This window comes from Plecotus auritus (genome assembly GCF_963455305.1).
Source record: "Plecotus auritus genome assembly, chromosome: 4".
Classification (NCBI taxonomy): Eukaryota; Metazoa; Chordata; class Mammalia; order Chiroptera; family Vespertilionidae; genus Plecotus; species Plecotus auritus.
Window position 1 is genome coordinate 110,696,581 of NC_137775.1, and position 12,579 is coordinate 110,709,159.

The following is a 12,579-nucleotide window of genomic DNA, read 5'->3' on the forward strand; positions in this document are numbered from 1 at the left end:
TAGTAGTAACATCCTTAACATCAAACCACATCAAAATGACAACTAAAATACAGAACAACCATCATTCAAAACTGCCTGTAAGCTGGCTGAATGAAAGTCCTGCAACTAGAAGAAAGCACACTGAGACCAGTAGGAGGGGTGGAGGCATGGAATGGGCTGGTCTGACAACCTCGTGTGCCAGTTTTTTAATTGGGAGGGAAATTGTCTCTGTGGAGGCTGCCTATGAGAAGCAAGGGGTTCCAGCCTGACACGAGCCCTCCAGCCCATGGTTCCAGAGCTGGGAAGAAAAGTCCCTGCAACTTTGGGCTGTAAAAATCAGCTGGGATGTGACACAGAGCCTGCTGGAGACCTAGGTGTTCCACTTAAAGGGCTGGTGAACATACTTACTCGAATCCCAGCACCGGGTGGCTTTGGGGGACCCAGCCACATATGGGAAGGAACTGGATTGTCTGGCATAGGGCCAGAAACTCCAGGGTGGCTTTCTCCCAGACAGGGGTGCTTGCAGGAGTCATTGTTCCTGTGCCAGGACCTCCCCCATCACAGGGCTGACTGGCAGCCATATCTGAGTCTCCATCAGCCTGGAGCACACTTTTTGCTCTGCCCTGAGGACTTCTTGAGACCCACCCTATCCAATTTGCAGCACCACCCAAGCTATTTGCAGCAGCTTTTCCATATGAATGGCTGGTCCTGGTTCAGGCTTCAGACTTCACTAAAATCTCTCAAACAAGCAGCAGTTGGTGACATCATGCCCTAGACCTATTAATAAAAGGCATAAGACCTGGTAGTAGGACTGGCCTGCCTTGCTTCACAGCTGGGCCTCACCTGGGCATTTCCAAGCCCAATATAAGTATCAAATAGCGTCCTTCTGCAGATCCCTCTGTAGCTCCTGATAGGTGGCCCCATGCAGTGGTGGATTTTGCACCTCCCTGGAGGCCCTAGAGCCAGTGCACCTATGGACAGCTTCAGACCATATCAGATTACAACTCTACACATCCATAAGCAACACACTCAAGAGGCAAACTCAGTGAGCACTAAAGCCCCACTGAAGCAAGTCCTTCTCCATAAGGGTGTTCCCTGCACAGTAGTTCTTCCACTGTAGTTGTAGCTGGTCCTCAAAGCCAATAGGCCTGGAGGTCAACTCCTCCTAGTGATGCCAACTGCAATCAAGGCTCAACTACAAGACTGTGGACACAGCCCACACAGGTGCACCTAGAGTGCCCAGCTCAGGTGACTGAGGAGGCTGAGCCACTAACCCTGCAGGACATCTACTACACATGGCCACTCTACCAATTCCAGGAGACATGGCAGCTCTACCTAATACATAGAAACAAACACAGGGAAGCAGCTAAAATGGGGAGACAAAGAAACATGTCACAAAGGAAAGAAATGGAAGGCAGCAAACTACTGGATACAAAGTTCAAAACCATGATTATCAGGTTACTCAAGGATCTTCATGAAACTTTCAAGGACCTTCATGAAAATGTCAAAGACATGAAAAAGGACCAGTCAGAAATTAAGCATAATAACTGAAATAAAGAATAATTTACAGGGATTCAACAACAGAGTAGAGGATTCAGAGAATCAAACATTATTTAGAATATGAGGAAGCAAAAAACACCCAATCAGAAGAGCAAAAAGAATCCAAAAATATGAAGATAGTATAAGAAGCCTCTGGGACAACTTCAAGCATACCCACATTCCCATTCCCAGAAGTAGAAGAGAGAGTGATCAGGATATTGAAAACCGATTTGAAGAAATAATGACAGAAAAACTTCCCCTACCTAGTGAAAAAAATAGACTTATAAGTCCAGGAAGCGCAGAGAGTCCCAAACAAGAGAAACCCAAAGAGGCCCACACCAAGACACATCATAATTAAAATGCCAAGGGTTAAAGACAAAAAGAGAATCTTAAAAGCAGTAAGAGAAAAGCAGTTAGTTACCTGCAAGGGAGCACTGATACAGCTGTCAGTTGATTTCTCAACAGAAACTTTGTAGGCCAGAAGGGAGTGGCAAGAAATATTCAAAGTGATGAATAGCAAGGACCTACAACCAAGATTACTCTACCCAGCAAAGCTCTCATTTATAATTGAAGGTCAGATAAAGAGCTTCACAGACAAGAAAAAGCTAAAGGAGTTCATTACCACCAAACCAGTATTACATGAAATGTTGAAGGGTATTCTTTAAGAAGAAGAAGAGAAGGAGAAGGGGGAAGAGAAGGAGGAGGAGGAGGAGGAGGAGGAGGAGGAGGAGGAGGAGGAGGAGAAGAAGAAGAAGAAGAAGAAGAAGAAGAAGAAGAAGAAGAAGAAGAAGAAATAAAAAAATATGAACAATAAAATGGCAACAAATACATATCTATCAACAATTAAATCTAAAAATAAAAATAAATGAACAAGAAATCTACAAAATAAACTGGTGAATAAAATAGAATCAGAGGCATGGAAGCATAGGAACAGACTGACGAATCTCAGAGGGAAGGGGGGAGAGAGTGTGGGAAGAGATCAAACAAAAATCTTACCTATGGATACAGACAGTAGGATGGTGAAGGCCTGGGGTGGGGCAGGAACTGGGTGGGCGCTGGGTGGAAAAAAGGGGGACATCTGTTATACTCTCAACAATAAAGATTTTTAAAAAATGATGATTTGGGACTGAGGTCAAATTAGCAAACTGGGGTGAGGATCTCTGGTAAAAGTCTGACAGCCCAGGAGAGCATCCAGCTCTGTTGCACCTTCCTTGAAAGGGGTGCTGTCTGACATATGTGCAGCAGGTGACGAATCTCACCTTAGCCATCAGGTCCCTGGAGCAGCTGGCCTTTCACTCTTACCTGCCCCAGAAATTAGCACAGCAGCGCCTGGAAATGCTCCCGGGTGCCAGCTGCAGCTTGACAAAATCACAGAATCACAATGTTTTCATTTGGACTAAGTTCAGCTGAATTTAATAGAAAAATAAAACAATGGCTTCAGCAAGAGAGAAGTTTTGTTTAATGAAAAAGCAGCCTGGGCCTGTCCGGCATGGCTCAGTGTTTGAGCGCTGACCTATGAACTAGGAGGTCACAGTTCGATTCCAGGTCAGGGCATATGCTGGGGTTTTGGGCTCCATCCCCAATGTGGGGCATGCAAGAAGCAGCTGATCAATGATTCTCTCTCATCGATGTTTCTATCTCTCTCTGCCTCTCCCTTCCTCTCTGAAATCAATAAAAATATATTTAAAAAAGCAGCCTGGGGCTGGTATAGGAGCTCTACGAAGGTGTCCAAGATGAAGCCTCCTTAGAGCCTCTCATTTTAGCTCCTTTTTACCACTAACGTCTGTCATGCTGTGTTCCTCCGGACCGTTCTGGTTTCAGGTGATAACACCCAGCCTGAAGGTTAAGAAACAAGAACTCTGCTCTGAAAAGCTGGTGGGTGCAGGGGATTAGAGGGCCAGGCCCCGGAGGAGGACAGGTTGGTGGGGACCCAGAACTGGCCACCATCAGAGGTTAGGGTCCAGTTCATCCTCACCTTGAGGGGGCAATTCTGTCCCCAGGGCCAGTGTGCAAGCTCTCCAGAAGGACATCTGTTGGCAGGGAGCAATGGACCAGGGGACACCTTACAACTCAGAGTCAACTATCTGGTGCCCAGAAGAATGTTCCAAGCATCAGGGACAAGGAAAGCAATGGATGGGCCCTAGGTCCAGCTGGGGTCCTACAGAAGCCCCCTCCCCATGCTGATATTTCTCTCTCTCCCCCATTCCTCTCCCTCTCTCTCTGTCTCTCTATCTCTCCCCTCCCTGTTCCCTCTCTTCCTCTCCCTCTCCCTCCTCTTCCCTCCCCACCTCTATTTCCATCTCTTCTCCCCTCATCCCAACCCCCATGTGCCATCTTGTTGTCCCCCACACCCAAGCCGGGGGCTCTTCTGCTTCTCTCAATCTGGCGTCACTCCCTCCCTGCCTTTGCAGCCCTGTTTTCCTCTAGATTGTGAGGCCTTCACACACTCACCACATTTTTGTTCCTCCCTGACATTTAAGGTCCCCATGGTTACCTATGCTCAGAGCTAAACAACACGCTGATCTAGACAGGGTCTGGCCAGTGCCAAACACTGCAGGCCGTCCCTCCAGTCCTGGGTATGTTTCTCCAGGGTGGCCAAAGATGGCACTAGCTTTCCTGGCAGCCTTGTCATTGCTGACTCACACTGAGTTTTTGTTTCCAGAAAACATGTCTTAAAGATTATAAAAGACATCCTGTGCTCATTAGAAAAAAATTCAAAAACACAGAAAAATAAAAAGATAATTTAAAATCACCTGTAACCCAGCATTTCAATATCTTTCTCTTTAATCTTTTATTTATGCAGATTTAAAAACATTTTAAAATAAATGTTGAATTAGTCTGTTTATAGCTTTTGTTTAACTTTTTACCAAAAGCATTTTGCATATCATTAAAAATTCCATGAAACTTTTTGTGTGTCCATGATATTCCTTGTGTGGGTTAAGAATACAATAGCTGACAATTACTAGTCTCTGCTAAGCGTTTTTCTGAATTATTACATTTGACAGTCTACCATGTGGCTTTCCCAGGGAAGTAGGTATGGTTATTTTCCCAATTTTGCAAATGGGGAAACTCAGACTTACAGAGGTTAAATAGCTTGTCATAGTCACACTAGTAAGTGGCAAGTCTCAGTTTTGAAGCCAAAACAGCCTGATTCATGGCCAGCGTTCTCTCCATGCCTTTTAAAGGCTGTATATCAAAACCCACAGCAATCATTATACCTAGTGGCACTTGAGAAACATTTGATCAAGATTGGCAACAAGATAAAAATGCCCATTAGCACTGCTATTATGTAACAAAGAACTGGAGGTCCTGGCCAATGTTATAAAACAAGAAAAGGAAATAAGCAACATAGGAATTGAGAGGAAAGAGATTAAAATTTCATTGTTTTCTGACAATATGATGATCTACATAGAAATTTGAACAAATTATTAGAAATAATAAAAGTGTTGTTGGGTAAATGTCAGATCAACTTCCAAAAAATCAATAGCACTTTCTCTAGACCAAAATAACCACTTAGAATATATGACAATGTAGGATATAGAATATAGGATATCATTCATAATAGCAACAAAACCTGTAAAACCTCTAAAAATATAACAAAAAATACATCATCCTCAATGGAGGAAATTTTTTACTTTCTATTAAATGAGATAAAAGAAGATCTAAGTAAATGAACTAATCCATGTAATATAAAAATGTCACTTTCACCCAAGTATTAGCATAATTATAATCCTAATCAATTCCAACTGTACTTTTTTAGGAACTTAAACTTGTTCTAAAACTTATAAGGAAGAATAATAAAAGTTCCCAAATTACTAAGATAATTTTAGAATGGAAGGTAGAGAAGAAATTGATCTTATCAGATATAAAGACATACTCCAAGGCCATTGTAATAAAACAATAAAGTCTTGCACCATAACCCAAAATAGAGAGCTTAGCTATAGACCCCTGTATATACAAGAATTTGGTTCATGAGAGAGACGTTACCACAAGTCAGTGGAGAAGGAACTTGTTTAGCAAATAGTTGTTGGGGAAACTAGTTCCAGGTGAATTAAAGATCTCAATGGAGAAGATATAACTACAAAAATAAGAGGGAAAAACATACAATAATGTGTTTTTGTAATGTATTTGATACCTGAAGTTGAATTCAGGGAAGATTTCATAAGTAAGACTCTTTCCCCCTTAAGAGTCTGACATAAAAGACTAGGACATTAAAAAGCAACTGCAGCACCCCTGTGTTCATAGCAGCACAATTCACCATAGCTAAGATTTGGAAACAGCATAAGTGCCCATCAGCAGATGAGTGGATTAAAAAACTGTGGTACATCTACACAATGGAATACTACGCTGGGGTAAAAAGGAAGTCTCTCCTACCATTTGCAACAGCATGGATGGACCTGGAGAGCATTATGGGAAGCGAAATAAGCCAGGCAGAGAAAGATAAATGTCACATGATCTCACTCATTTGTGGATTATAATGAACAACATAAACTGATGAGCAAAAACAGATCCAGAGATAGAGAAGCATCGACCAAACCGTCAAACCTCAGAGGGAAGGGAGGGGAGAGTGGGGGTGAGGGGAGAGATCAGCCAAAGGACTTGTATGCATGCATATAAGCCTAACCAGTGGACGTAGACACCAGGGGGGTGAAGGACATGAGGGGCGGGAGCAAGGAGGGGATAAGGACACATATGTAACACCTTAATCACTAAAGAAAATTAAAAAAGGCAACTGCATATACAAGGAATTAGAAAGTGACTGTGCGTGTCCAGGAAAAGACTCAGAAAAACCTGAGGGGACATTAGGTTTGCACCTCAGGTTGATCTCTGGCACGCAGACAGCCTACAACGGTAAAAAAAAAAAAAAAAAAAAGAAAGAAAAAAAAGAAAAAGAAAAAGAGCAAACCCTCAGGAAGGAGGAATCTACATGATTAGATTCAAATGTTCATTGTGGAACAACAACAAAATCACAGAGCATACAAACAAAAAAGTGTGTTTCATCAAAGGAAAACAATAATTCAACACAAGCTGTCCCTGAAACAGCCCTAATGGCAGACATACTAGGCAAAGTCTTTAAAACAACTGTCTTTAAGGTGCTTGAAGAATCAAGGGAAGATGTGGAGAAAACCTAGAAAACAATGTGTGAACAAAATGGAAATGCTTTCTTCACACATGGACCTTGGCAATGATTTCTTGGATGTAACACCAAAAGTGCAGGTAACAATAACAACAGCAAAGACAGGTGGGACTTTAGGAAGTTTTATTTTTAATTTGGGGGCATCAAAAAACACCATCAACCCAAATAATGGGAGAAAAATACTTGCAAGTCATATGTCTGATAAGGAATCAATATCCAGAACATATAGAGAACTCCAAAAACTCAACAACCAAAAATGGTTAAAGGACTTACAAAGGCACTTCTTGGTAGACGATTACGAATGGCTAATAAGTACATGAAAAGATGTTCAATATCAGTAATCATTAGAGAAATGCAAATCAAAACTACAAGGAGATGCTATACTACCCACTAAACGCACACACACACGCACACCCACACACACACTACCCACAGAAAATAATGTTGGCAAGGATGTGGAGAAACTGGAACCCTGTGTAGTGTTGGTAGGAGTAAAAAATAGTATAACCACTATAGTATACTGTTTCCTAAAAAAAGCTAAAAATGAAGTTATCATGTGATTGAGCAATTCCACCTCTGGGTGTGTACCCAAAAGAATTGAAAGCAAAATTTCAAAGAGTTACTTGTGCACCCATGTTCATAGCATCATTATTCCCAGGAACTAAAACTTGCAAACAATCTAAGGGTCCTTTAATGGATGAACAGATAAGCAAAATGTGGTAAATACATAAAATGGAATATCATCCAGCTTTAAAAAAGAAAAATTCCGACACATGCTACAGCATGGATGAACTTTGAGAACATTATGCTAAGTGAAACAAATACTGTATGATTCCACTCTTATGAGGTACTACAGTAGTCAAAATCATAAACATGGGAAAGTAGAATGGTGGTTGCCGGGGGCTTTGGGGAGAGGGAAATAGGGATTTATTATTTGGTATAGGGTTTCAGTTTTACAAAATAAAGAGAGTTATGAGGACGGATGGTGGTGATGGTTGCACTACAATATGAATGTATTTAATCCTATTAAACTATATACTAAAAAATAGTTATAATGATAAATTTTATGTTCTATGTATTTTACTACAAATTTTTAAAAGAAAAAAAATGCAAAACAGAAATCTCCTGTTCCTCTTATCCAGGAGGAAATAAAAGAGTTGATGTGCTGGGAACAGCAGGGTAACCCTATGCAAGTGGTGGGTAGGGGGATGGCCCTTGGCCATTTGTCAATTATAATATTACCCACTTGTGAATGTTTGGATTTTGAAAACTATCCTTAAGGGAGACTGGTACCCCAAGGCCTAGGATGTCCTGGCCCACAAGATATTTAATGGAGATGATAACAAGTGGATATATAGGAGGGCCAGGATGTTCTTTAGTCTTTATGTCTTACTCTAGAGGCCTGATGCACGAAATTCGTGCAAGAGCAGGCCTTCCTTCCCCCAGCTGCTGGCACTGGCTTCCCTCTAGCACCTGGAACCTGGGCTTCCCTCCAGTTGCCTGCAGGCAACGGGGACCTGGGCTGGCTTCCCTCCGGTTGCACCCAGGACCTGGGCTTCACTCCGGCCCTGGCTTTGTCTGAACTGACATCTGGTCTAATTAGCATATTACCCTTTTATTATTATAGACTAGAGGCCTGGTGCACGAAATTCATGCACGGGGGGGGGGGGGTGGGTGTTCTTCAGCTCACCTTCACCCTCTCGCAATCCAGGACACCTGCGGGATCGGGCCTAAACCTGCAGTTGGATATCCCTCTCCCAATCCAGGACCACTGGCTCCTAACTGCTTGCCTGCCTGCCTGCCTGATCACCCCTAACCACTCTGCCTGTCTGCCTGATTGCCCCTAACCACTTGCCTGCCTGCCTGATCGCTCCTAACCACTCTGTCTGCCTGATTGCCCCTAACTGCCTCTTCCTCAGCCCCCACCGCCATGGCTTCACCCAGAATGACGTCTGGAAGGTCATTTGACTGTCTGGTCTAATTAGCATATTACACTTTTATTATTATAGATGGTTTGGTTAGAAAACTTCACATGCTCGCTACTTTACAATATCTGTGTGGGAGAACAGAGGAAGTCCTCTTCTCAAGTCCTCCAATGAGGACAAGGGCATTGAAGTCCATTGTCATCACGGTCCATGAGCTTGGGCAGGGAGAAGCCAGCCTCTCTGGAGAAAAGCACTGGTGTGGCTACAGCCCCAGGTGGCCTGCAGACTAACCTCATTTTGTCCACCTCTCCTGGGGGTGGGGTGTGTGTGGGGGGGTGGAGTAAAGAACTGTGCCGAGAGACCTCTTCAAGAGAGAGGCTGGCCCTACCTGGTTTGGCTCAGTGAATAGAGCGTCAACCTGCAGACTGAAGGATCTCAGGTTTGATTTCGGTCAAGGGCACAGGCCCAGGTTGCGGCCTTGATCTTCAGTAGGGGGCATGCAGCAGGCTGCTGATCAGTGATTCTCTCTTATCATTGATGTTTCTATCTCTCTCCCTTTCCCTTCCTCTCTCCCTAAAATAAAATAAATTTTTTTTATAAAGAAAGTATTATAATGTCTCCCTTAGAAAGCTGAATCTTTTAGAATGCCTTATAAACACAGCCTGAATTGAGCTTAATTCTGGTCTACAGACAAGGAACCCTCTCCTCAGTGTGGTTCCAGAGGGTGGGATGGGGGTCTTCATTCATTTCCTAGGGTAGCTGTAACAAAGTCCCACACACTGGGTGCTTACACAACAGATTTTTTATGTTTTACATTCTGGAGGCTAGAAGTCTGAGATCAAGGTGTCAGCAGGGTTGATTTCTTCTGAGGCTTCTCTCCTTGGCTTGTAGACAGCCAACTGCTTCCAGTGTCCTCACATGGTCTTTCCTCTGCGTGTGTCTGTGTCCTAATCTCCTGTTCTTATAAGGATACCAGTCCTATTGGATCAGGGCCCACCCATATGACCTCGTTTTATCTTAATTACCTCTTTAGAGGCCCCTTCTCCAAATATAGTCTGAGGCACTGGGGGGTTAGGACTTCATCATGTGATTTTGAGAGGGGACACAATTCAGCCCATACTGGGAGTTTAAGAAATGTGGAAACTAAAACAGCTGTTGTGGGCACGTGTTAGAGAAAAGGTGGTGATTAAACCCCTGCTGAGTAATCTCAGGGTCCACGGAGACTAGCCACATGGAAGGGCAAACCAGCAGAGAGCCAGGGCGTCTCCAGAATGACCTTGTAATGCAGGGGTCACACAGTGGGCAGCAGTGGGGCCTAGAGGGCACGTGGGAGACAAAGGCACACTTGTATAACCCTCAGAGCCAGTAAGCCCACCTCTAGGAAATAATCAGAAAAGTTCTCGAAGATGTTTACCCAAGAACTTTTCACTGCAGCCCTATCTATAATAATAAAAGCATAATATGCTAATTAGACCAGACAGCTGAACGACCTTCCAGACGTCATTCCAGATGAAGCTGCCATGGCGGGGGCCGAGGCAGGGGCGGTTAGGGGTGATCAGGCAGGCATGTGAGTGGTTAGGAGCGATGAGGCAGGCAGATAGAGGGGTTAGGGGCAATGAGGCAGGCAGGCAGAGGGGTTAGGGGTGATGAGGCAGGCAGGCAGAGGGGTTAGGGGTGATTAGGAAGGCAGGCAGGTGAGTGGTTATGAGCCAGTGGTCCCGGATTGTGAGAGGGCAGTCAGGCCTAAACCGGCAGTCGGACATCTCCTGAGAGGGTTTCGGAATGTGGCTTGGCTGAGGGAGCCCCATGCACAAATTTTGTGCACCGGGCCTCTAGTACATAATATAAAAAACTAGATAACAATCAAAGATTGGCTGGCTAAATTATAGTATACCTAATTAAATAACAGTATTGGAATATTAAAATAGTTAAAATTAAAAGTGAGGATCTATATTTAATCAGACAATAGTCAGAATGAATTTTCTTCACAAAATTGCTAGAAAGATGTCCATAATTGTCCAATGAATAGCAAGTTACAACATCAATCCTATTTATGTGAAAAATGTATTACTTAAATAGGCCCACAGATAACTATGAAGGCATTTACTACTGTGCAAGCAATGGTTATCTCTGGATGGTGAGCTTTAGAGAGACTTTTTACTTTATTCTTTACGATTTACTATTTCATTTGAATTTTCACAGAATATATGAGTTATATTTATGATCAGAAGAAAACTGTGATGACTACCAAAGAGCATCATAAATGCATCACTGTGTCAATTAGCCACATTCTAGAGTCTTGTTCTCAGCTTTGCTAACTCACAAACTCCACCTAGAACCTGTATCCCTAAAGAATATGTTCTGCTATAAATAGTAGAAAGCCATACCCATTTTGGCTTAAACAGATAGGAGCTTATTTTTCTAACAATGACTGGAGAGAAGCAATTCAGGGCTGGCGCAGCAGCTCATGGATGTCATCAAAGAGCAGATCCCCTCCATCTGATTTCTCTATCATCCTTCCATATGACTTTTGTCTCATTGTCACAAAATGGCTGCTGTCCTTTCAGGCCTCACATCCATGTTCTAGGTAGAGAGAAGAAAAAAGGGCAAAAACACTTTCTCCTAGTAAGGCTTTATTTTTGTTATCCAGAAAAGGAACACACTCCCCAGGGAGGCCCATCTACATTGCATTGGCCAGAACTGTAGCACATGGCTACCTTTAGCTGCAAGGGAGTCTGGGGAAATGAGTCTTTTTAGCTGGACACATGAGACTCAATCAATAAGGAAGAGTGGAAAATAGTTGGATAGCAACTGTCAGTGATGCACAGTACCCATGGGTAATCACTGCAGCAGGGAAGGGTTGATATTTCCCAATTTACTGAGATGTTAACCAAACACCAATGTACTCATTCTCAGTGCACAGGATCCCATTTCAGTGACCAGAATTCTCGTGCTTCCCACCAGAACATTTTCCTGCCTAGTATCAGGGAACCTGGAAGTGAAATTATTAATCTAAACATTGCTTGGTGAATGTAGAATCAGATCCAAGCCAGGCGGCTGATATTGAAAGGTACTTCACCCCACCCAGGAGCATCGGTGACTCTCCTGCCCACGCTGACCAGCTCTCCTGTGACCTGATTGCTCAAGTCACTCAGACTCAACGTCCCAATCCCCAGACTGTACTGGACAGACACTGTCAACTTTCGTCTCTCTGACTCCCTGTTTTGTGCTGCGTCTATGTCCAAATCCCTTTTTTTTTCATCACATTATTTCTTTAGCTCTGCTAATGACATCTCTTTGGCTTATGTTTGGCCCAGAGGTGCACTGTCTCTTACCATTTGTGTTGATTTTATGCGTCAAACTTTCAGTCTTGAGTGGCCTCTATTCCTCCCCCTGCCCACCCGCCGCAATGGGATGACCAGGGCCGAAGTTCTGCAGGCTAATGAAACCAGCACCTTTGGGCCCGTGGTGAGGCCTGTAGTGCCTTTTGTGGTCAGCATCTCAAAAGTATATCCTACAAGCTGTGGTTTAAATGGGGGTTGTTCGGCCTGAAGAGGAAATGGTTGAGGGGAATAGAGCATCTGCCTAACCCATTGAGTTGTTGTTACAGGGTGGAGCTGCCCAGAGAAGAAACAGGACCCACGAATGGAAGGCACAGGAAGACAGTTCATCATAAAAATAAACATTGTCCAATAAAGTAGGACCTGTTCATCCCTGCCCAGAGTTCTGCGCATCTGGGATGCAGTGGAAGGGTTTCCATTCTGTGTGGATTCGGTGGAATATTCCAAGAGGAAGGAATTTGTATTTATCACTAGCCTCAGTTCTTTCCCTCTATCCTAAAAAGAGAGTTGCTAATCCCTCCAACCTATTTATTGTTCCCTTTGTTTTTCTGAGATATGTTTACAATCTCTTTTAGAAATGTCTTTCCTGCTGTCAACCTCACCACCACATCCTCTGGGTGATGCCTGGTCTTCCCCCCATACTGGCCTGAGTCTCAAA